The sequence below is a fragment of the Lutra lutra genome, chromosome 1 (genome assembly GCF_902655055.1).
Source record: "Lutra lutra chromosome 1, mLutLut1.2, whole genome shotgun sequence".
Classification (NCBI taxonomy): Eukaryota; Metazoa; Chordata; class Mammalia; order Carnivora; family Mustelidae; genus Lutra; species Lutra lutra.
Genome location: NC_062278.1, coordinates 191,323,299 through 191,346,435, shown reverse-complemented (window position 1 = coordinate 191,346,435; position 23,137 = coordinate 191,323,299). Strand labels below are relative to the sequence as shown.

General features: G+C 46.3%; 1 protein-coding gene across 2 annotated transcripts in view; it reads right to left on the bottom strand.

The window, feature by feature from the left end:
• The window catches only part of PRICKLE2 (prickle planar cell polarity protein 2), a 321,684-nt gene that overhangs the window by 137,066 nt on the left and 161,481 nt on the right, over nucleotides 1-23,137 (bottom strand). Inside the window, exon 1 of one of the 2 annotated variants that reach the window (XM_047747407.1) lies at nucleotides 20,153-20,487. The exons of the other annotated variant lie outside the window; for it this stretch is intronic. The gene's annotated coding sequence lies outside the window, so the exon portion shown is untranslated. Of the gene's footprint in view, nucleotides 1-20,152; nucleotides 20,488-23,137 lie in introns of those variants that run through there. 2 annotated transcript variants of the gene reach the window in all.

Sequence of the window (23,137 nt, the reverse complement as noted above, 5' to 3'; positions counted from 1 at the left end):
GGGTTCTGGGATCGAGCCCCGCATCGGGCTCCCGGCTTGGTGGGAAGCCTGCTTCTCCCTCTCTCACTCCCCCTGCTTGTGTTCCCTCTCTCACTGTGTCTCTCTGTCAAATAAATAAATATTAAAAAAAAAAAATTATCGGAGGTCATAATTTTAGTGACCCGGGCCCTAGCCATGATGTAGGATAGAATGAACTATTCTCCTCCCGAAGTTTCTTTAGCCTTGTGATGAGATACAAAGACTTTCATGAGACATAGGCCTTTGGGTGTGGGCTACTACTGAGCTGACAACTCAAATTGATTTTTAATGAAGAAAATTAATTCAATTAGGAGTTACAGCATGGAATTTCATTTTCTAATGGGCCTGAAACACAAGTGACTGTGTAAAATAATTTTGAGATCAAAGGGACTTTGGGTCTGGACTGGTTTTCACCAGCTTGTCACTGACTGGGAAATCAGCCATTCATTCTTCAGACGGGTCAGGAAGACTAACGGCCCTCCCTTGGTCTGCACACTCCAGTCCACAAAACTTTAAAGCCCATCCTCTATCAAACTTATGTAACTGAAACTTCACTCGCTGAATATTTGTGCAATAGAAAAGCAGAGCACTTGGTACTTCTTTTTTTAAAAGGCAGCCCACCATCTCACCAGATAAAAATTTAAATGCACATTAGAAATAATTCACTTAACATCAGTTAATTTTCATGAGTCATTCCCACTAACTTCTTGCTAATGATCTGTCTTGGCAGAAACTTGCTTCACCTAACTCCTCTTCTGTCTTCCTTACTCATTTCAAGGAAAGCATTTAATAATGGGCAAATGGCAACTAATTAGGGGGCTGGCGGGGGGGGGGGGGGGGCTTCCAATCAACTCCAAAGGGAAACTGCCTCTCTTCCCCAGTAAATTCCCAATCAGAAAGGACTGAGGAAAGTTAATTACTGTGTAGCAGCATGTGGCTGTGGGGACATGGACACATTCAGGCAGTTGCTGGCTAATAATTAAAGTCCCCCACGTGAAAAGCAAAAGGTCAACCTCTGTAGCGATCAGGCAGGTGGTGACTTGAACCACAGATCAATCACCATTCACATCAAAGGAGGGAGACAGGTAAAGCCAATGAGACAAATCCAGCTGGAAAAATGTGTCCCCTCATTTGATAATGTATCACCCCTTTTTTAAAAGCCACCCCCCCACACACACTATTCCCTTTTGTAAATGCAGCAAATATCCCGATGGACTCTCTTAAGGAAATCGAATTAAACAACAATAGAAATAGAAATCAGGATCACACACTACCTTGGCTGATAACAGGACTTAAGGGAAACTGAAAAACATGCTGAGAATTCAACCCTTAAAGGAAATTCTTCCTGGATTCCTTACCCAAAGCTGTGATTTAAAGTAAACTCCTTTGATATCCAAATTATCAGACATTTCCTCAACAGGATTTACTACCGTAAAGAAAAAACAACATACATGAGCATTCTAAGGGGGGGAAATACTGTAGTACTGGCCATCGTCTTGTCAGATGGAGACTCAGTATGAAATATTATTCCTGCCAGTAAACCACACCAGCCACTGTTGGTTACTGCAAGGCTCAGGCCCCGAAGGAGAGAAGCTACACGGTAAATGCCTTGAGGACTGCACCGCCCTCTGCCCTGAGCCCTACGGTTCACCAGTTCTGGTGCACCCCCAGAATATCTTGTTGTCCAGGCTTGAATCCACTTTCAAGGCACTGGCAAGGCTGTTCCTCTTACCAGCCTGCAATGGTTGCTTCCTCAGGCAGAGACGTCTCTGCAGAAAGACAACACGTGTCGCAGAGCCCTCTGGCGCAGGAGACCGTCTCTAGCCTGCGTTACTCGGGCAGCGTATCAGTGCATAAATTGCTTTTGCACAGAGCTTCAATCCCACCCTCCTTGACGCTTGGTCTTTGGCGTCTTTTTCCACTGATTTTCCTGAACAGAAAACAGAAGCTAAATACTTGCTCAAGGCCTGACAACTTAAGGAGCAGAGGCAGAAGGGAACTCGGGATTTCAGAAGCCATCACTGCTTTCCTTCCCTCGGTCACCCAACAAAAGGTTGATTTTCGGTCTCCACCGTAGCATTACCCAACAGCAGGTTTTGTGGAAGGCTCCGCAAGCCAGGGGCCACTCCTGGGTCTGAGTGACAGGTTCTCCTTGTGGAGCCACATCCTCCTGGGGCTGTACTTAGCTTCTTACCTATTGGTATTTTCTGACATTGGCAAATATCCCCGTGAGAGAGGGAGGAGTGGACCACACTGGGAGCCACCTGGCTAGAGAGAGGAAGGTCACCTTGCCTGGAGGTAGGCAGATGGGCCTACATCAGCTGACCAGAACATCCCACGCCACTCTCCTCTGCCGTTGATTAGCCCAGGACTGTGTATGTCAGCAGGACAGGGCCAATCAGTATTTTTCCCCCCCACAGGGAGGGGACTGATAAGGACCCCTGGAAGTGTGAGAAAGCCTTTGCTCCTTAAATCCTCGCACTCTTAGGATGGAAGCTGCCAATGGTCATCTTTGGGGAAGGCTGGACAGAGGAGGCCTGGAAATCAAGCCAATACAAAGTGGGGTACAGATGCAGAGAAGAGAGAGAATCCCTATGACATTGTGCAAGAACACGCCCCCAGCAGTGCCTGAAATAAGGGCCACCCCTCATGACTGCCATGAGCCAATAAAGTCCCTCTTGGCTTAAACTGCTTTGACTTGGAATTCGGAACCTGGCAACCCCTGGAGGCCTCCTTCAGTGCAGTGTGTGAAGCCCAGTGTCGGCTTCCCTTCCAGCAAAGAATGCAAACCAGACTCCTATTCCAGGCTAGCAAGGCCTTACGTACCCTGACCTCTCCCCTCCTCCCCGCTCACCCATCCTTGCTCCAGCCCCAAGGTCCTCCTCCCTTGCTATCCCTTGACACCCTAGGCATGCTCTGTACGTGCTGATCCCTCTGCCAAGGACATGCCCCCAGTCCCCGCACGCCTTCTTTCCTTCAAGTCTGTCTTGAGCACACTGTCTCTGGAGGGAGAGCTGCAGTCACAAGCCACTCCTTCCTTAACCTTTCTGCTGAGAGGCAGACATTCCATTTTGCACATAGGCCAAGAACTACGGGGAGGGGTTAGAGGTCAGGGACTTGCTCGTGTCTTGGTGTCTGTTCCTCACTGCTGCTCCTCCTCATCTGCGAGTCTGAAGCTTTCAATTTCCAAGTCTGAGTCTGGGCCCCTTCGCCCATATCAGGTTTGCCTTTGAGCAGAGCAGCCTGGTTACATCTGGAGACTTATGCTAATAACATTTCACATCTTGAATTCTAGTTTGTCCAAGACACCACAAATATTTGCTAAGCTCCTAATACATGCCATGCCCTGTTCTAGGCTCTGGGGACACATCAGTGCGCACAAAAGACACATCCCCCTGCTCTGATGAACCATCCAAGGTTGGGGTCTCTTACCCCTTTAGATGCAGACAAGATTTATTGCTTTTCTGGTCAGACATTCCTATGGGTGAATTCACATTTTAATGGAACATACTGGAGACGTTACCACACAGTGACTAAGAATGTGTATGAATCAATCCAAGATGGTCTTAAAAAAAAAAAAAAAAAAAGTAAGGGCATAGCCTACACCTATGCCAACAGTCGTCCCTCATCTCTAATATACACCTCTTTTCTTTGGAATCTGACAGACCTTCATGGCTTGGCTCCACCACTGGTCTCGTGACCTTGACCAGGTCAGTTAACCACTCTGAGCTTCCACTTCCTCCTCTGTAAAACAAAGGTCACCACAGTTTCCTGTCTTAGAAGGCTACTAGAAGGATTCAATGACGTGCTTCAACAGGACACTCAACAAAATGAAAAAAGAAGAGGCATTCAATATAGGGAGGGACGCTGAAGCAAAAAGCCTGTGAAAATGACTTCCCCCACCAGGTCTCTCTTTCAGCAAAGTTCATCCTTGGTCCCCACTGATTATGCCCAGCCGGGTCCACCACATGCTAGAGGGGTCCAGCAGAAGCATTCCTCCTCCCCACTCACTGGCTGACTGGCTGGAGAACACTGAGCATGACGTAGTAGCTGATCTGAGCACCAGAGTGGAGGGCACGATGCCGCCATCATCCCAGTGTTGATCCTTTACATCTAGGAAGTGGTTTCCTCCATGGAAGGATTGGTCTCTTTGCTGGCCAACAGCACTTCTGCTCTGGGTTTCAATATACAAGCGACATAGCTCTCCCTGGGTTTCCATTATCCCTTTCCTACAAGCCAGGAGGCAAGAAACACAGCAGCCTGGGAGCAGTCAGCGAGCTTATAATCAAGACCTGGCACCCGGGATCTCAAGTCTTCATCCTCCCCTGAGCCAGGGTTTCCTGAGGGGCAAATCCTCAGTGGATTAGATCGGGGTCAACAAACCTGCTCTGTGGAGGGTCAGAGAGTCGAGCTTTTAGGCTCTGAGGGCATGTAGTTCCTACTGTCTCTGTCACAACTATTCACTGTCCTCGCAGTAGAAGAAACAGCTAGAGAGAAAGAGAGAAGACATAAATGAATGGGGCCAGAATGTGTTCCAACAAAATGGTGTACAAAAAAGACCGCAGGCTGGATGTGGCTAGAGCGCCAGACTTTGCCAACCCCCAAGTTGATGATCTTTTCATGGTACCTTCAGTTCCGAAAGTCCACAATTCAGCGATTCAAGTGTCCCCTCCAGTCGGGCCTTGTAGGAAGTCTCAAAGGCTAGAAAGTTCAAGGTTCGGATCAAAAGTTCAAGAGATAGTGACAACAGCTAGCACCGAGGAAGTGATTGCTGTGTACCAAGTACTGCCCCAGTGGCTTTAGGGGCACTATCTCCTCCTGTCAGCAGAGCAATCTGTTGAGCTACACACCAGAACGAATCCATTGTACAGGCAGACAAACAGACTCAGGCGGGGTGAGTGCCCCAGTCGACATCATCAAAGTGGCACGTGGCAGAGCTGGGATGTGAACTACTGTCTGACTCCAACGTCCTTGCTAAAAACTAGCCAACTATGGGATCATCGCAAAGTTATTCGGAGACCTACTCCTGCTGGTCGCTCCGCCCCTACCCTGGTTATTGTTCCGTGAACCCTCGAGAAGTTCACGTGAGAAACCCTGTTCTGGCATGCCACATAAATTAAAAGGTTGGCCTAAAAATAACACAAGAGTTCACTACTCTAGATGATGAATTGCTTTTTAATGCATAATAATTGACTCCTTGACCAGCTCAAGACCTTACAGCGGCTGGAATACCTACAGCATGCCTTATTTGGAAGGTGACCACGAGACAAGCGCTGGGTCTGCAGAGGCCGTCTGCATTCTCTCACCCAGCATCACACAACTCCATTTAAAGAATCTTTTCCAGTAAGAAGAACGGGGAGAGAAAAAAAAAAAAAAAAAAAGAAGAGCCAAGGGTCTACCTCTTACTATGGTTTATCATAATTAAACCCATCATAAACAAAACTAACGAGAGACAGTGGCCTTGGAAAAAAAATCAAAGGGCAGCTTGGAATGTGCCTGGGACCGGCCAGCTGATTGCTTGAGAGGCGTTTCAAGGTAGGACGCCTCTCACTACTTCATCCCCCGCCGTGCGCTGTCTCACCGTCTTCAAGTTCAACCAAGTCTCCTCCAGCAACTGACGGTGATTCTGGCCGTCTCCCTGGGCCCCTCAGAGAGAGCGAAGTCTGTCATCATAGAGATGCAGATTTCGGCTTGGCCCCAGTTCCTTTCTCTCTTTGGTGGCAGACGACTGCACTCTCCAGAGAGTTCCGGTGTCCACAGCAGGCACAGTGAAAATGTTAATGCAACAATTCAATAAATATTTAATGGCTCCTTCCTTAGCTTGCTGATGCGATCTTGCAGGAGCCTCATTACTAAAACCTACTTTCACCTCCTCTTTTATTTATGAGGTTTATTCCTTTCCATTACCATACAGAGCCCAGCGCAGACAAACCAAAGTCCCGAATACAGTAGAAAGAGGAACAAACAATTCAACAGCAGACCATCAAAACTCAGGGTGAGTCGTCTCCTGGCAGGCAAGAAGCTTTGCGCCTGGCCCCCAACTTGGCAGACAAGACTGAGCTAGACGAGAAGCCGCCTCAGGAATAGGGATCAGCTATTTTTACGGTGATGGGAGATGAACAAGAAGACAGGGTTCCCGAATCCATTTCTCACCTCCTCACTAGACAAGGCTAAGTATTTATTATTATAGTAGATTGTGTTACATCTTGACCATAATGATCTGTTTTCAGGGGCTTTCATTCTTCCTACCCACACGATCCTACTCACGGAGTCCAGCTCAAATGTCCCCACCTCTTGAAAACTCTGCCCATTTCTCCCCACAAGTCAAAAGGAATCATTCCCCCTGTGGTAATCCCATGTGCTTTGTTGAAAATGCCATTACAGCTTTTAGCTTACAGGGTGACTTAAGTATTACAGTCAAAAGTAGTAGAGTTAAAAGTGAAGACTCAACTTCAAGTGCATGGGTTTGCCATGTACAGTCCTGTGGTCTTGAACAAGTTACTTACTCTGTCAACACTGGACTGACTTGTCTTTAACATGGCAATGATGACAGTACCACAAAGGGCTACTGTGGGATTATGGGAGTTAAATGATTTGGTACTTTCATAGCTGGACATCTGTACCTGTACCTGTATTTATACATTACTCATATGTATACACACATACAGACATACATATGGGTATGAAGTTTCAGATTCCATCCACATACAGGGAATATGTAGAAGTATGTTGTATACGTAGTAAGCAGAAGGAGCCTGAGGTCTCATAACCACTTTTCCCCAGCTTCCCATTCAGCGTAAGATGTTGGGAGCCTGGTTGGCTAAATGCCAGACCACAGTAGCGAGTAGAGTCACTTTAGAAGTCCAAATGCCCTGGCACTGTTTCCTTGCTCCTATGTCCTTGCTTCCCTGCAACTTGGTAGGTAAGTGGGCTTATCGCAAGGCCCGTAGCCCTCCTCTCTGCATGAGGGAGCTTGATGGTCATTGTATTTGCTTTCTGTTCTATGTGACTGCTGAAAAACTTCGGTAGGATTCTCATTTTCATTCATGTTTAGGGGGAAGTAGGAGGTGTCATTGAGGCTTTACCCACAGCCATGTGCCCTGGTACAGCCTTCACCGGGCGCTCCACTGAAGGATGATGGTCATCAACCTTCCTTATAGGTACTCTGGGAACGCCTTTGGAAGGATCAAGGATACACGTCACTCATCATCTCATTCCTTATGTTACGCACGCAGACCTCTCCACAACGCTTAAGGGTAGGCTTAGGGAGAGGGACAGAAGACTCTGGAATTGCGCAGACCTGGCTCAAATCCCAGTCTGCTCCCTCGTGGCGCTGGGAAAGATGGCACTCTCTCCAAGGCACACCTTCTGCCCTTGTTACACATGGCAGAGAACTCTAGCTCCTGATCCTAACCTCTCTCCTGCCCCCTCAGGAGGTAGGATTCCAACTGTCTCTGAGGCACACTAACGGCGGAGTAGACAACCTCTTCTGTAGAGGTGTGTGATCATGTGACCCTCACTGGCCAATGAGAGAGTAGTCGGACTGGGGGACACTTTGAGAGGTCTCCTTAAAAAAAGAGAAGCTATGCGCCTCTTCCCCTCTTCCTCCGTTTGCTTATGGAGATGGCAAACGTAATGGCAGTCGCTGGTAAGGGGGTGATTCTGATGACAGAAGCCATACGCTGAGAGTGGCAGGGCAGAAAAAATAAACCTAGGTCACTATGACATGGTGAAGCTGCCAGGTCAGCCCTCACAGTCACCGCTACACCCCTTTTGCAGGGAGAAAAATAAATGCCTGACACATTCATGCCACTGCTGAGTTTTTCCCTGTCCTCTGCAGCCCAGATTCAGCATTACTGATACATGAAGCCCAGCAACAATGTAAATTAAACTATCTATGGCCTCCAGGCCAAATCCAGCCCACCACCTGGCCTAGGAATGAAAAGCGATTTTCTGAGATAAGCACTTGCCATGGATTTCATGACAGGGAATAGTCACGCCAATCTCCACCTCCTCAAAAAAGAATTTCATTCTTCTCATTAGCAGACCTGTATTATGAAAATGTCATGCTCAGTGATTATCATTACATTGGGAATTCTGTCAATAAAAATTGTGGGGAAATCTGTCCTATAGTTACGTAAGTACCTACATAGTGTCCACAATTTTGCCTCTTTACTTGCAAAACCTAAAATATTTACTATCTGGCCCTTTACAAAAAACAAAAAACATCTCTTGACCCATGACAGAGACCCATGACACTGCTGGTCATATAAAAAAAAGCTTAAGGGACGCCTGGGTGGCTCCCTGGGTGGGTTAAAGCTTCTGCCTCCGGCTCAGGTCATGATCCCAGGGTCCTGGGATCGAGCCCCGCATCGGGCTCTCTGCTTAACAGGGAGCCTGCTTCCCCGTTTCTCTCTCTGTCTGCCTCTCTGCCTGCTTGTGATCTCTGTCTGTCAAATAAATAAAATCTTAAAAAATAAATAAATAAAAACTTAAAAAGGCTTAATAAATGGCAGCTACTAGTATAACTAAATCTCCAAAGGAAGTTGGCCTAGAAGTTGCTCAATTATTTGCCCATTTTTGTGAGACATTATTATCCTCTAGAAAAGTATGCCTTGATCCTTTGTTGACTTTAACAGATAAGACATCTCCCGGAGTCAACCTCACCCTTTCCAAACAGCCCCACTTTCTTTCCCACTTCTTGGTCACCAGGCAATACAAAGTAAACACAAGAGCATAACAAAGACACTCACAACTTATTGTTTCCCATGCCTCCCTCCCCACTTCACCTGTCATAGACATATTCGAAGGCCACCTATCACAAAAAGGGACAAAATGAGCAAGACAAAGGAACCAGAAAAGCCTAATTTCACTGAGATCTCATCTCTCTGAATGTGTTGGTAACTATGACTAATATCCATCTTATATTTCCCCAGAGAATTCTGGATTTGACATGTGTAATCTGGCACAAATTAACAGAACCCCAGGCAAAGCGACAAATGGGATTCTACCATTCACCGTATGGTAGTAATGCTTCATCCATGACCAAACTCAATTCAGGAACCTAGGAGAGACTCTCTCATGCATGTAATACCAGGAACAGTTGAAGCATGAGTTCCAACCTTCCCCAACAAAAGGAAAATTGCACGGCTGAGTTAAACCAGCAGCTTCCAACCTTCGTCAGCCATGGTGCCAGGTTTTTGGCTCATGCCCACATCACAACACCAGTTTGTGCCAACTCCTCCCTCTACCCTTCTGCCCCCAACCTTCAGCCGGACTCGCTCTAATCTATAAGACAGTTTGGGTTGTTCCAAATGCCAGGTTTGGGATTATGAAATGGGTGTGTAGGATTACTTCAGTAAAGCCTCAGATGGAGAAGGAAAGGGCCATCTGTGGCGCATCTCATCTCTCCTTAAGACAGTCAGGGAGGAAGGGGTGGACTTCCCACTGGCAGCGGAGGCACAAGTAAAAGAGGGAGGTGCCAGGAGGTGGAGCTGTGCCCCTGGCTGGGTGTTGCCTACTTTGAAATGACCACATCTGGTCCCAGCCCACTGAAAGAGAATTCTGCAAAGTGTGGTGGTTCCAAAAGATTTCAACCATCATGGAAACGTTGGCTTGGCCAACAGTTTAGGAGTGTGGTGGGTAGGAGGGAAGGAGAATGATTCCTTGAAAGCAGCCATGACCTTGGTTATGAGATGTTCTCTGTGTTGTGAGCTCCTAAATTAGCATGCTATGTGGGTAAAAAAGAGGTCTTGATTCAAAGTACTGTGGATTTTGTTCCAGCATTGTATAATCCCCAAAGGATGTGTACTAGAGTGACCAAAGTAGTACTCTTTGTAATAACCTCTAACTAGAAACTAACCAAACACCCATCAACAACTGAACAGATACACTGTGGTCTAAGAACGGAATACTAAACAATTAAAATTAATGATCTACAACTACAGACAACAAAATGATTGAATCTCACAAACCAAATGTTGAGTGAAAGCCAGATTCAAAAGAGTACCTATTGTATGGGTCCATTTAAGATATCAAAATAGGAAGAATCTATGATGCTAGAAGAAAGGAAGGATGACGGTTAGTGTAAAGAGCCCAAAGAAGGAGGTGCCTGGGTTGCTCAGTTGGTTAAGTGACTGCCTTTAGCTCAGGTCACAATCCTGGAGTCCTGGGATGGAGTCTCATATCAGGCTCCTTGCTCTCTCTCTTTCATTCTCTCTCAAATAAATAAATAAAATCTTAAAAAAAAAAAAAAGCTCGAAGAGGGCACACAGAAGAGGCTCTGGGACCCTGGTGACATCTGATTCTTGATCTGTGTGCCGGTGACACAGGTGTGGTCAGTTTATAAAATCTCTCTGAGCTGAACACTTATGTTCACTTTCCTTGATTATATTATACTTCATACTTCATGAAAAGATCTGAAAAATCAAAGGAGGCCTTTGAGACATCCAGGATCAGCCACTAGTTCTGAGAGGAACCTGGACATATCGTGCAAAACAGCAGCCTCATCACTTTATTTGACAAGAAAGTTCAAAGAGAAGGAACATGGTTAAGAGCAATAGGAGCAGCGACACCTGGATGGCTCAGGCATTAAGTGTCTGCCTTCAATTCAAGTCATGATCCCAGAGTCCTGGGATGGAGCCCTGCATCGGGCTCCCTGCTCAGCGGGAAGCCTGCTTCTCCCTCTCCCATTCCCCCTACTTGTGTTCCCTCTCTCGCTGTCTCCCATTCTCTCTCTCTCTCTGTGTCAAATAAATAAATAAATAAATAAATAAAGTGGTAAAAGCAGCAGCAACAGTAGAAACAGGTCGTTAGAGTAACAAGCATTATCCCATTTAATCTTTATAATCATCCTATGAAATATGTACATTACATCCCATTTAATAGTTGAGGGGACTGGGGTTTTGAAGGTAAAAAAATGGGCCCTGTCTCCTGAGTAAAGCATTCTAACTGCTTCCCTGGGGAAGCTGTGGTGGGCAGAGCTCTTGGCAAAGCAAGGACCAGATGCAGGACTCCTGATTCTTGAATCAAATGTCATTGTGTGAGGTTGAAAAATGACTCCCCCCCACCACCCCAAGATATGTCTATCTCCTAAATCCTGGAACCTGTGAATGTCATCTTCTTGGAGAAAAGGGTCCCTGCAGGTATAATTAAAATTCTGGATTTTGAAATGAGAAGATTATTCTGGATTATCTGGAGGAGCCTAAATGTCATTGTAAATGACCTTGTAAAAGAAAGGGAGGGGGAGATTTAATAGACACAGAGGGAGAATGCGGCCGTGTGAAGAAGAGGCAGATACAGGGAGTGATACACCCACAAACCAAGAAACCCCAAGGATTGTCGGCAGGCACCAATCATGGGAAGAGGCAAGGAACGGATTCTCTCCCAGAGCTTCTGGACAGAGTATGGCCCTGGTGACACCTTGATTTTCAAAATCTGGCCTCCAAAACTAGGAAAGAATATAGTTCTGTTGCTTAAAGCTATCATGTTTATGACACTTGGATATGACGGCCCTAGGAAACTGATATATTCCCCACTTCCCCAACATCATATGCCATCTTCTAAAGAGAGTGGTCTACAAAAGGGCAACAGGTGTCCCTTAAGAGCATTCTGGGGTCACAAAGATTTGGGAAACAGTGTGAGTAGATTTCTTTATAACTGAACTTCTGAGGACCTTGGCTATGTTTACTCTGCCTTATGTGTGTTTCAGAAGGGATATGGTAACGCAGAATTTCCCAAACTTTACTGGAGGATCCCACCGAACATTTCTAGGAGGTACTATAAGGCGCCATGTTGAATGCACTGATGAGACCCAGGAGGAAAACAAAGGCCTAAAAAGTTAAGGGTTACTACTTCACCAAGCTCATGATTATTTTTCTAAAGCCCCCAAAACACGGCTTAGTAGTTACCAGGTCAAGAGTCGGACTGGATGATCTCTTTGGGCCCTTCCAAATCTAACAATCTCATTCTTTATGGACAAGACCAAAGATGATTCTTACCCACCACAGACACTGCTCATCAATCACGGTGCTGCCCCCTGAGCTCCAAAAGGGCCCTTTAATGCTTCCAACCAGAGCTCCAAGCAAACAAACCCTCTGCACTTTTCCTGCTCCGGTGACTAGATGAACAGTATAAATAAACCGGGGCCTGTAGGTTTTCAGAAATGCCAGTATCATTCTCTTCCTACCTAGGGAAGGACATCCTATTCTTCACCAATACTCATTGGCTTTTACTCATTTCTAGGATATGCAATCCTTTGCTCTGATTTTTTTAATATATTTTTAAAAGACTTTATTTATTTATTTGACAGACAGAAATCACAAGTAGGCAGAGAGAGGGGGAAGCAAACTCCCTGCTGAGAAGAGAGCCTGATGCGAGGCTCAATCCCAGGACCCTGAGATCGTGACCCAAGCTGAAGGTAGAGACTTACCCCACTGAGCCACCCAGGTGCCCCCTTTGCTCTCATTTTAAAATGAGTACTCCAGTAATGATGTTGGGTGAGAGTCTTTGGGAACAGGGAGGGGAGGAAGTCTCAGACACTAGACATCCAGTCTACCTTTGTTCTCTGGGCAAGATTTTCTCCAACAGATTAAAAAATATATGCATGTTTACTGCCCTGTGAGTTTCAATTTGTGGGCGTTTCAGTGAATCTTAAAAATCTTTGCATCGTGGGTCACCTGGGTGGCCCAGTTGTTAAGCATCTGCCTTTGGCTCTGTCTTGATCTCAGGGTCCTGGGATTGAGCCCCACAAGGGGCTCTCTTGCTCAGTATGAAGCCTGATTCCCCCTCTCCCTCTGCCCTGTGCTCTTTCTCTCTATGAAATAATAAAAGCAACCTTTTAAAAGAAAAAAAATTTTTTTTGCATCTCAAGTAATGCTCCCAGAGCTGATCTATTAAGATTATCCTCAGCAGAGAGCTCAAAGGCTCAAGTCTTCAAAGAAAACCATTAGCCATGGGGCAATTTTAGAAGGTGACAAAACACTAATGCCTCACTCCCACTGTGATAACACCTTCCTCCAAAGAGTTTATAGACCTCTACAAGGGCAGCTATCACCGACTTGTTTTATAATTAAACAAAACAAAACCAAATGGAGGGTCAGAAACATTAAATATGTGGATTTAGTGGGGTCACAAAGCACATTCCCATCCCCAAGGAAGAGGGAGATGAGAAAAGAAGAAGAGTAATAAAACAGAACTTTAAAACTGTTTATTAGGGGCGCCTGGGTGGCTCAGAGGGTTAAAGCCTCTGCCTTCGGCTTCAGTTCATGATCCCAGGGTCCTGGATCGAGCCCCCACATCGGGCTCTTTCTTGGGTGGGGAGCCTGCGTCTCTCCTCCTCTCTCTCTCTGCCTGCCTCTCTGCCTACTTGTGATCTCTCTCTGTCCAATAAACAAATAAAAATCTTTAAAACTGTTTATTAACTAACAATTTTCTTGCAGTTGCTACGTCAGACACTGAGTTAGATGGTGGTCATTCAACTTCATGAGCCCCTGCTGGGTGGCAGTTCTGTGTATGGAATATGGGAAGCGAATGACACACTCCCTGCCCTTCGGGAGGGAGAAGAAGACAGTTACCACACTGAATAACACTTGTATCTTGAGAAGTGCTTTGAGCAAAAATTAGTTAAGTAATGTGGCAAAGAAAAACATAGTGTCTGTGTGTTGGGAGTGTGGGGGTTGGTGGTGAAGCAAAGCCATGTAGGGATTCTTCTTGGTAGAATGACGCTTAAGCTAAGGAGGTCAATGATGAGAAGCTACCAGCCAAGCAAAGTTCTAGAGCATTCTGACCAAAAGGAACAGCAGGTACAAAGGCCCTGAGGCAAGCAGGAGCTTCTGGGGTTAGAGAGCTAGTATGACTGAAGCACAGGTACTAGAGGTTGGGGGAGGGAGACGTCCTTACAAAGAAATGTTTGTGCCAGTGTTGTTGGAGTGGGACTGGGGGATCTCGTAGCTCATAGTAATGTGTTCAGAGTTTGTCCTTACTGTCGTTAGCATAGAAGGTGCTAATAAGGGAGGGAGAGAATCTGACTGAAGCTTTAGAAACACTAGGTATTTGGGAAGGTGACTGAATAATCAAAGTGAGGCATGATGGCAGCATTCGGAAGTCGTGCCTGCAGACACAGTGAGCAGTGGCCCCACTTGGGATATTTATCTTTTCTATCAAATTTTTTTAGTGAGGTATAATTTACATACAGCAAAATGGACATTTTACCTGGAGAGACTGACCAATTTTGACAACCACCTATCCGCATGAAACCCATACTCTAATCAAGACATAAGCCCCTTCAGAACCCTATGAAGTTACCTGAAACCCCTCTGTAATCAGCCCATCCTCTTCCTTCCCCATGTCCCAACTGGAATATATTTTTGAGGTTGAGCTGCAAGGACTTATTCTTACTGGACTAGACAAGGGTGTGTGTGGAAAAGAGAAAGGGGCCTGATGTTTGTAGCTCAGCAACTGGGTGACTGGGGCGGTGGGGGGGGGGGGTTCGGTTGCTGGTGAAGACTCAGGCAGAGGAATAAATCTGGGTTGTGTTTTGACACAAGAGGTTTGAGAAGCCTGTTTCATATCTAACAAGGACACTAAGAAGAGATGTGTGTACATGTCTGGAGCTCAGGAGAGAGGTCCAGGCGGAATATGTCGATTTGGAAATCATCAGTCGGTGACGACACGCGGCCAAGGACGGATGTTGGCAAGTGAGCAAACAAAAATGAGCAACAGAAAAACAGAGAAAGAGAGAGCGAAGAGCAGTCCAACTTAGAACAAGTGCAGGAGAACAAGGAAAGGAAAATACAGCAAGGGGGACATACAGAGGGTTAGAGAGAGAGAGAGAGAGAGAAAGCCAGGAGAGAATGACATTCCTAGAGGGCTCAGACAAACGGTTCTGAGGTGGAAGGCAATCTCTTAACTTTATTTAAATAAACTCTGTGGGGTAGCTACCACTATTATTCCCGTTTCAGAGAGAAGGGAATGGAGGTTGCGCGAGGTGAGTGACTGGTCTGAAGGCACACCCTAGTAAGTAGTAGCCGCCATCTTACACAGCAGCGCCCCCAGCTGTGTTCTGGGATCCCATGAACAGGGAACACGCAAAGCCAAAGAGGTTTCTCTACTCCAGGGCTCAGAGCCTTTAATGTACTAGCATGAACTGTGATTCCTCAACAAAAGACACAGGATGTCACGTGTTGCAAATATACATGGAACCATTTTTTGCCTTCCTGTTTGGAAGACCAATCTGCCGACAGGTGCTCTCTGGAACACAGAATGAGAACCACCGCTTGCCTGAAGGGTAACATAAGCACACCTTCAGAATGTGTTTGAACAAAGCCCAAATTGCTTCCATGGTCATTATGTCACTTGTACCCCAAGGAGAAAGGGTTGACAGGAGCATTCCACTGTACAGATAATGGAGGCAAAGCTCATGAGGTTAAGTGGTTTGTTCCATATCACAATCTTGCAGCAATTAAGCAAGATAAATCAGCACCCGTCCGCATACCCAGAGGCAAGAGAAACCAGGTCAGGCCAAGGCGGAATCAAGCAAGAAGAGGTCTAAACGAGACTCCTCGTCTCTGCCTCTCTTCTCAACATTTCCTTTGCGTTTGTTTTCTGCAGGAATCGACCCAGAATGGGGGCCGTTTATACAGAAGACTGAGAAAAAAGAGGGGCTTCAGGTGGGCTCAGGTTATGGGTATCAGAAAAAGGCTTCCACCTCCTTGGGCATGGGAATCATGAGGGGTCATGCAGGAGGATTCTGGGGAAATGTAGAGAGAAGACAGGAGGTGGCCCTGGGAATTGTGAAAGGGCCCAGTGAAGGGGACCAAGCTGCCTTAAGGGCTCTAAAAGCTGGGGGACTGAAAAGCACCTCACGGATAAATTAATCTGATCTTGACTTATCTCGCTCGGCAGGTAGAGAACTCAGGGCAAATTACTTAGACAATCCTTAAGTATTAATGTTAATGCCTACACCCCTATTCAGTCCTTCCTAAATTCAGCCAGAGCAGACAGCATAAAAGGGGTCCCTGCGGACTAGTGTCTCCTAGAGGCCAGCATTATAGAGAAGGGTCTTTAGAAGAGACAGTTGGGGGGAAGGGTCACCAGGTCCCACTTGTAGGGAGAAGACCTCCCAACCACCAAGAGAATAGGCCTGAGCACAGGGACAGTGGAGTTGGAGAGTTACAGGCCCAGGTCCCCCGCATGGCCACTTAGTAGCTGTGTGACCTCAGGGTGTTACTGAACCTCTCTGAGCCTACTCTTCCTTATCGGTGAAACAGGGATGATAAGAGCACCTATTTGGGTTATAGTGAGGATTCCGAATGATAATGGACAAAAATGCTAAGTGTGTTTCAAACTAGAGTCCAAGGTCCCACCTAGGATGCTTCTTAAAATGCAAATTTCCAGGTCACACCACAGATTTACTGAAACAGAATCTCGGACGGATATTCTTACGTGCAGTCAAGTCTAAGGTTGGTAAGACATTTAGTCTATGCTTGGCAACAGTAAGTGACAGCTATCATTCTGTTTATTATCATTTATAAGATGCATATATGAGACCTCTACTCAGGCTGGACAGCCAAGCACTCAAAAGTGAAATTATTTGAGGGGCTCTGGGGTGGGGGAGTCTATTAGGCATCCAACTCTTGCCTTTGGCTCAGGTGATGATCTCAGGATCCTGATGGAGCCCTGCATAGGCTCTGCGCTCAGCTAGGAGTCTGCCTGAGCCTCTCTCTCTCTCTCCCTTTCCCTCTGGTCCACAAACCCCCACCCCTGCCTCACATTCTCTCACTCTCTAAAATAAATAAATAAACCTTAAAAAAAAAACAACAACACAAAAACCCTGGAATAATTTGAAATCCAGCTCAACAGGTATCTGATCATTCTCAGGAGCCTAAACAGAACCTTGATCCCTGAAAAAATTAAAATGCGTAATTAATGGCAGCCCAGGTGAATGCAAAGGAACCTCTTGCAAATGTTCCCAACAAATCAAGTAGTCACAGTTTTAGTTTGGTTGGTTGGTTTAAGAAAGAGTGGTATGAAGCAAATTTTCAAAGAGGTGGTAAGCAATGTCATGTACACACTCCCTGTGGAACTGGCATCTTCTTGGAAGGTGTTTTGCGAGGAGAGCACCCCCTGTGATGGGTACCGTGATTTCTATACATAGGCTAGCTGGTAAAAGTCAAATATGAAGCAATCCTCAAAGGCCTCTGGGCTAAATCTGCAGGGAAATCATTCATGAGTTTTCCCAGACACCGAGTCCCACAGTACCTGCGTCTGTCTGTCCCCTCCGCTGCTCCTACGCCTTCCATTGTTCTGGAAAATGTCCAGATACAATCTCTGCAAAAACGTGTCTCCCCCTGCGTGTTGCGCAGAGCAGCAGGATATGAAAAAGAACGTCACCGAAACAACTGCCTGGTAATCAAATGCTAAGTATCCTGAAAAAGAATCCCTTGCCATTTCGATTTTGAGAAAATAAAAAATAGCAGCAAAGAAACGGTTTTTTTTTTTTGAACACTGCATTTAAACTCTTGCTACAATTTTCATAAAGTTTCATTATATGCAACAAGGATTACCATCCTGTGCTCTGTTAGCTTAAAAAAAAAATTACTCCCTCTGCTTCCTCTCCTTAACATGGGAATAGTGCTCTGGGTTTATTCGCACCCAGGGCTCTCCCATTTGATGATGTGGCTAGGAAGTGCTTAATGTGATGGGGTACCTTTCAGGAAAGATTAAGAAAAATGGCCTGGGGGAACACAGCGCCTCTGAGGTTTGGTTTTCCAAAGTATTAACGCCGGCAGATCTCTGTAAGCACCACGACAAAGAAGCATGTTGTGTCCCTCGGTTGTCCCTTACAGTCTTCCGAATGCCACTCTCCATGCTGCTGATGCATGATGCCCTTTCTGGTTAACTCAACACAGAACCACTGAGCCTTCTCTGCACATAGCTCTGCACAGACCACAAATGTTTCCACCAAATCGGTGAGCGCTAGCTCCCATCCTGGCGCATCTCCCTCCTTGAGACATCTGTGTCCCTAAGGATACCAATCCCGGCTTATAGGAAATCTGGGGAAAAGCAGCCAAGTGCTTTTCCTGCTGAGGCTAGGGGGAGGAGGCCAGTGGGGAAGTACGCTGGATAAAACTGTCTCAAAAATAAGTTCCGTCTTAAAAAGCTCATGAAGGGAAAGAGAGAGTTATTTTGGTTTCTAAAACGAAAGCACAACCCCAAAGTTAAAAAATAAAAGGCTTGCTGATGGAGCAGCTCGGAAGACTGGGAGTCGAGGTTATCACGGCAGAAAGATTGCCTGGTAACAGAGCTTTCTTGTTTTACACCCAAAGCTGTGTACCATCTGAGGCTGATTCAGGAAAATACTCAAATCTCCTGGTAATTTCCTGCAGACAGGACGTTTAATCATCTCCAAGCCTCCACCGCAAAAGGGGGTTGGGGGAGGTGGTGGGAGAAAAAAACCTAAACCAAATGATTCACACTCTTAAAAGGAATCTGCCTTCAGAAGGAGAACCATTTTCTACTCTTGAAAAGCAGCCACAATTTGTTATTCTAACAAAGTGTTTCTTTCCTCCAAACAGAAATAAAAGTCACTCAAGGAGGGCTTGTACTGATTTCTGTTCTGCATTTCTTGAAACTTCCATTCAGTCAACAGTTTCTCCTGGCAGGTTCTCAGAAATCCAGGGAGAGCTGGGTAGTCAGTGACTAAGAACACAGGATCATTTTCATAAGCCTCCCTTCCCCCGGACTTTTTGGCCCCATCGGAAGATGTTTAATTGTAGGATGAGCAGAATTAGCGGCACATATAAATTCTTCACTGCTCAGCTCACTTGACACCTTTATCTGAATTGCCCAATGGCTGATTTGGCAATGGACGATTTGAAAAGGAAATGCCCAAATCCTCCCCAAGCAGTGTTTGTTCACTCTGTACATACGGGGCCATGTCCATCTCTCTAATTCTTCAACGAGTTGCAAGATAAAAACTTCTGTTTGCAGAAAGCAGAGAACCCAAAGCATACAAATGATTCACACCGCCTCAACAACTGGAAAGAAAGGCCAACCCAGTAAAATACCGAAATAATTTAATATAGGCAGAAAAGGAGTTTGGCCGTCCATGCATCAGACTTTGCTCTGATTTGCGAAGGCATTGCTTCCAGCTGCCCCATCTTAAAAAAAGAAAAAAAAAATCTGACCTTTTGTATTAGGCTTCCAACTTCTCGCTTAGGTTATATGCAAGTGAACAGACAGATTAGGGAGAGAGAGGATGGAAGCTAAAACTTTTAATCTTTTCAATAAACCTTACCTCCCCCCCCCCAACCCTATGGATTACGTTGGTTTTAAAATTCCCTAGGATACAGCTGCCCAGGCGCTCCAGATAGGCATAATTCCAGTCCCCCTCAAGTCCTCACTCCCCCGAAACAGAGGGTACACTGGAAAAGCTGGAAGAGGAGAATTTCAATTAACTACCACCCCCGAAACCTTTCCCCATCCTATAGACTCCCCTATGTGAACTAGATGAAGGAAGAAGACCAGGAGAGGCGGTCTCTCCCCCACGGCTCCCCCTAATTCACAGAGAACACATGCACAAACCCAGAATCGTTTATTGACAGGGATCTACAAAGGAGAAGAGGATGACTATTAAAAGTTCTAGGAAGGCAAGCAATAAGGAGTGTGGGGAGAAGTCCTTCGTTTTTTTTCTGATCTTTCTGAAGACACCGAAAGTATTTTTTGATAGTGTAAGGGAAATAAATAAGTAGGTCATTAGCAGTAAATGCATTGTAAATATTTGAGGAAAATGAATCATAAGAGCATAATGACTGTTCAAAAAGCAAGTTAGGAGAAGTTTCAATGTTTCCCCCAAAGTTGTCCTAATACAGTCACAACACCCCCACCTCCTGGTATCATTACTATTATTACTGGTTAATAAAGTGAGCAATAGCCAGCAGACAGCTCAAAATGATCCCTAGGTCCCCTCCCTAGAGCTCGGGACATCCTCAGTGTCTCTATGTGGCCAGGCGCATCACTGCCAGACGTTAGTGTCCCAGCTCCAGGCCCCTTTCCCTGGGAGGGTCCTGAAAACCAGGAGCAAAGGCGCCCCAGCGCCCCCTCCGAGCGCCCCGGCCACGGGAGGGCCACTTACCCGGCTCAGCCTTGCATTGCTCGCCGCTGCGGCGCCTCCGCCGGCGGGGGACTCAGGGGGGAAGGGGGAGGGGGCCCGCAGACCTAGGGGCAGGGGGTGCGGCTGCGGCTAAGAAGCCCAGCAGGGCGTTGGCCGCCAACTGCCCGGAGCCAGAGGGGGCCCTGCAGGGGCTCCGCGCAAGGGGGGTGACATTCCCGGGGGCTGTGGCAGCTGCTCCGAGCGCAGCAGCTCCGGCTCCAGGAAAATCGCTCACGTCCTGGGGAGAGAAGCTTCAAGCTCTCCAGGCTGCCTCCCTGCTGCTTAAAGGGACGCCTCTCCACCTCCCACTCCGCTTATTGGTGAAAATTCCGAGCCACAGGCCAATCCTAGGCCTGTTCCCGAATTGAGATTTCAATCAAGGGAGCTAGTGCTTTAAAATTAGAAAAGGCTGATGGGTGGTGGTGCTGGTGCTGGTGCTGGTGCTGGTGCTGGTGGGGTGGGGTGGGGTGGGGTGGGATGGGGTGGGGGGGGAGGGGGTTCAGCCCCGTTTCCGATGCGGGACTCCGGCTGTCTGGCTTCAGCATGCAGAGATCCTAAGATCTGGCTGCGGCTGCAAGAGCCAGATTATAGTGTAAAGAGCACTGGAGGAAGACAGGGAACATGCTGGACCCTTGTCCTTCACCCCTCTGGTCCATCTTCCCCCAGCTCACTCATTGTTCAAGGGTCATCCAGTTTTTCACAGATGCTGGAGACCCTCTATGCCTGGGAAGAGCCTTCAAGCTCTGTGCTTCTAAAGCTCCCTTATTATCTCCCCTTCCAGACACTCATCACGCTTTTTTTTTTCTTTTCTTAATCTGCCTCTGCTTTCACACTGCATGTTCCACCAGAGCAGAAATGATTTCACCAATAATCACAATATCATTCCCTGCCTGGAACACTATGAGCCTCAGGAAATCTCTGAGAAGGGAAGAAAGGAAGGATGGAAGGAAGGAAGGAGGGAGGGAGGAGGAGGGGGATGTCCTGGAGCCTTTGTGACAATACAAATGTTAATTAAGAGGTAGTATTCAAGAGGCCAGGCACTAATCTCAGACACAACTGTATCCAAATGTGGCCTCTGCTTCTTGCTAATTATGTAAATAACCTGTATCTCAGTGTCCTGGTCCACACAGCAAGATGCTGTCTGTCTCACAGAGTTGTCAAGATCGCATTAACTCGTGTCTAGAGCAGAGAAGACGCTCAGTCAAGGGCTCCAATAGCTGTTGTTATTACCAAAATCAAAGTACATCTGCTTGAGGTTGGGCCTGGTCTGATTGCTGGTTTAGCTTTTCTTTAAGTACCCAGTTAGTCATGAAACAGATCTGAATTCAGTGCAGATTCAGCACTGAATGGCCCCACGTGGGGTGCCAGAGTCACCAATGAATGATAACACCCTTGAGTGCAAGGAATTCATAATGGGGCTTGGAGGGGGGGGGGGGGGTTGCCAGGGTTTTCCAGAGAAACAGAACCAACAGGATACACATAAATTTGAGATTTATTAAAGGAACTGGCTCTCATAGTCATGGAGGCCTAGAAGTCCCAAGATACACAGTTTGCAGCTTGGAGAACCAACAGCAGAATTCAGTACAGGACTGAAGGTCTGAGAATCGGGAGACAGTGGTTTAAGTCTTGGTCTGCATCTGAAAGCTTGAGAAGCAGGAACAGTGCTGTCTGAGGACAGGGGAATGTGGATGTCTCTCCTCAGGTAGAACAGTGACCTTTCCTCCATGCTTTTGTTCTACATAGCCCTCAACGTCATGGGTGATGCTCACCAGCATTGCTGAGGGCAATCTCTGTGAAGTCTATTGATTCCAGTGTTAATCTCTTCTGGAAATACACTTGCAGACACACCCCAAAATAATGTTGTACCAGCCATCTGGGCATACCTTAGCCCAGTCAAGGTGACACATAAAATTAACCATCATGGGGTGGGGAAGAAGAGAGAAAAACAGAGAAACAGGTCAACAAAGAAAACTATGTTAAGTGATACACAAGCAAAGACACATGTACAGGAATGTCTACTGGAAGATAGCTTATCAGCTCAAAATAACTGAAAAAATTATCCAATAGGGAACATGGTTAAGTAAATTATAGTACCTCCATTTTAGGGGATATCGTGCAGTCACGACAAGAGGCATAGCTGAGTACACTGATATATGGTGAACTCCAAAACATATTGCTAAGTGCAATGTAGAAGGTAAAATATATTCTCACCAGCATAAATAAATCTTCATGTATTGTGTCTACATATGCATGCTCTATATACATGAAATGCCTCTAGAATGATACCTCAGAGAGTGCTAAAGGTTATTATATCTAGCAAGGTGATCTGAGAACTACACAGGTCAAAGATAGGAAGGAGACTAATATTTCATAACATGCCCTTGTGTATAATTTGATTTTACCATGAACTGGTAGTAAGTTCCTAGTTCGGGGCAATGTGGCAAATGATGGCGGCCTGAAAATTCCCACCCTTCAAACACCTAGATATGCTAGATAAAATATTTAACAATTCTTTGAGTGCTTAACCCATAATAAGAAGAGGAAAACACCCAGGTGGTAGAAATACAGAGGTATCCGAAGAAAAGAATGGTAAGCCTATAAACTCATGAGGTTGAGTGAAAGGTGGTGGCAGCAGGGCAAGGTTTGTCTTGGTTCCCTAGGGTGAAGGATTTAATGCCCATGCAGGACAGGAGATAAGGGCTCTGGATAAGGAGAAGCAGGAAGTTGTTACATGTCCCCTGTAGAAAATCAGGAGCACTCACTGAGGGTAGCACCCGTGAAGAACACACAGATTGGAAAAACTGTCGACCAGCCCAGTGAAACTTGTCTAATCTTGGCATGTGCTTTGAGTGGGAGGGAAAAATTTAAGCTAAGAATTAGAAACCCTAGGCTTGTGCCTTTCTTGAGAGTGGAGTAGGAATTACCAAGGCCAGGACCGGGAAACCCTAACTGAAAAATAAATATAAA